The sequence below is a fragment of the Mastomys coucha genome, unplaced genomic scaffold, assembly GCF_008632895.1.
Source record: "Mastomys coucha isolate ucsf_1 unplaced genomic scaffold, UCSF_Mcou_1 pScaffold5, whole genome shotgun sequence".
Classification (NCBI taxonomy): domain Eukaryota; kingdom Metazoa; phylum Chordata; class Mammalia; order Rodentia; family Muridae; genus Mastomys; species Mastomys coucha.
In genome coordinates, this window is record NW_022196911.1 from 95553954 (window position 1) to 95556567 (window position 2614).

Consider the following 2614-nt stretch of genomic DNA (forward strand, 5'->3'; position numbering starts at 1 on the left):
CCTTTCCTCCCCTCTCCTTCTCCTCTCCCCTCCTCTCCCCTTCTGTTCCCTTCCCTCCCTTCCATTCCCTTCCCCTCCCCTCCCCTCCCTTCCCTTCCTCCCTCTCCTCTTTTCTCCTTTCATCTACTCTCTTCCTCTTTCCCTTCCCCTCATTTGGTTTATTATAAGCAAGTGTAAGTGCGATAGGCAGACTCCTATCCACTCCCAGCTGTCAACATTATAATACCCAGAGACTATGAATGGGATGTATTAGATGGCAAAGGAGAATTAGAGTTTTAGATAGAATTAAGGTTCTTAATCAGCTGGCCTTAGAATTAGGAGATTATCCTCGATCATTTAGGTGGGCCAGCGTTGTCTCTAACGTTGAAGGGGAAAAGGAAGAGACACTCAGTGTTGGAGGAGGAGATGAGAGGACAGCAGTGTTCAGAATGATGCACTCCCTCACTTTGACTGTGGAAGGACATCGCAAGCCAAGGATGGCACAGCAACCTGAGGGTGGAAAAGTTAAGGAACAAAGCTCTCTTCATACCTTGGTCTTAGTGCCTAGAGGCCCACGCTGGGCTTGGCTTTTCCTTTCTTCTCTTTTCTCTTCTTTTCTTTTCCTTTCTTTTCTTTTTTTTGAGACAGGGTTTCTCTGTATAGCCCTGGCTGTCCTGGAACTCACTCTGTAGACCAGGCTGGCCTCAAACTCAGAAATCCACCTGTCTCTGCCTCCCAAGTGCTGGGATTAAAGGTGTGCACCACCACCGCCACCGGGCCCATGCTGGGCTTAAAACAGACAACTGGAAGGTAATGAGTGTGTGGGTTTGAACCACTAAGTCCATGGTAACGTGTTACAGTCTCAGTGTGAGACTTCAGTGTGTGTATGTATGTGCATGTACGTGTGTGTGCGCGCACACATGCACACATATAAAAGGAACTCTAGTGATTATTATTTTTTCTGAAGAGTCAATTAAAACAACTAGAGTATCTTAAGTGTCATTTATAAACATTTCAATACATGTGTTGAGTATGACTATTGGTGTAACAGCACAGAGGATCATAGTAGCTTTATTTTCCAAATCCGAATTTACCAAGTTTATAGCTGTTTAAAAAAAATTAGAACATGCATTTCTATAAGAATTCACACAACTGTGGAATTTCAAGTCACATTTAATTAATTCTTACAGGAAAGGTTGAAATGATACAGCATCACAGCTGTTTCTGAACATCTCGTCCCCTCAGGCCCCACAATTAGGACTTAAGTGAATATGTTCTCTTTTCATTATGACTCAAGCTTGTCTCCTCCCAGAGTTATCCTTTGTCCACAGCTCTCAACATCCTTTATGGACCTTCTTCTCAAGCAGGGCTGCCCGGGCACAGGGTTTCCTCACCTCTAATTGCTGTTTATTACACAGGCTTAGCATTGCTATGAAGATATGGCATTGTAATTGGGACAATGGATGTGGTCTCGGTGACCTAGAGCCATTGGACATTCTGTTCTGCTTGGGTGAGCTCCAGATGACTCCTTGGCTCTCCTCACTCTGTGGCCATAGGGCAAACAATTTTGCCTTTCCTCATTGTCATACCCCTCCTGTCCCTGACAGCCAATTCCCTTTCTTAAAGAGATCCTGGGAATAGACTCTGGCGATCCCATCCTATTACCCCATGTCCTGTTAATTGTAAGATAGGTCAGAACCAACATGTTCTCTACAACTATTACAACCCACAATCGCTGAGGAAACCACAAGTGGAGAGTGTTGGAAACATGGATGTCTGGAAGCTATTGTTTTAATACTACACTCATTATGAATGAGACTGGAAATGAGGCTCCTCTTTCCTGCTTGTTCCTCCAACTAAGATCTCTCAGTTTTGCAGCTGGTAGGGAAGAACCACTATTCGAGCCATAAACCCACGTGAGGCCAACAACTCGACTGTGCATCGAGAATGGGATGGATGCTGTCTAACAGTGTTCTGGTCTCTAGGTCTCCACAGCCTAGCCTTCATTTATTTACAGTCTGTTCTCAGACTGGTGAATTCAGAGTTCTATTTATATTAGCACCCAAGAACCAAAAGAATTCTCAAGAGCCAACTCACAATTGCACTTTTTAAATGCCACATGAACTAGAATTCAAGCTCATCAACACCCAGAGGCAAAGCATCTGCAACTAAGTGTCCATTGGAAGCTGGGAGCACTTTGTTCATTACAATTGAGAATAGATGCATTAATTAATTGGCAAAGATGGAGCCTTAAGAGAGAGACCAGCTGCCTTGTCTGGCCTCAATGTGAGAGGATGTGCCTAGCCTCCCAGAGATTTGATGTGCCAGGGTGGAGGGATACCGGTGGTGGTGGGGGACCTGCTCAGAGTAGAATTTGAGGGCACACACTGAACACATTTATTACATAGTGCTGAACTAAGGGGAGGGTCAGAGTAGGCGGCCTTTGTATAGGAGCAGCCTCAGACATCAGTCATTCAGTAGGAGGAAGTCAGTGGGTACTTTCTGCACAAACTGTCAGAATTCTTCCCTGGACCAAGGCCTTGTCATTCCCATGGGTCTGAGACACTGGGGTCCCTATTATGGCTGTGCTCAGGTCAACAATACGCCTTCACTCAGCATTTCATCCACACCCCTT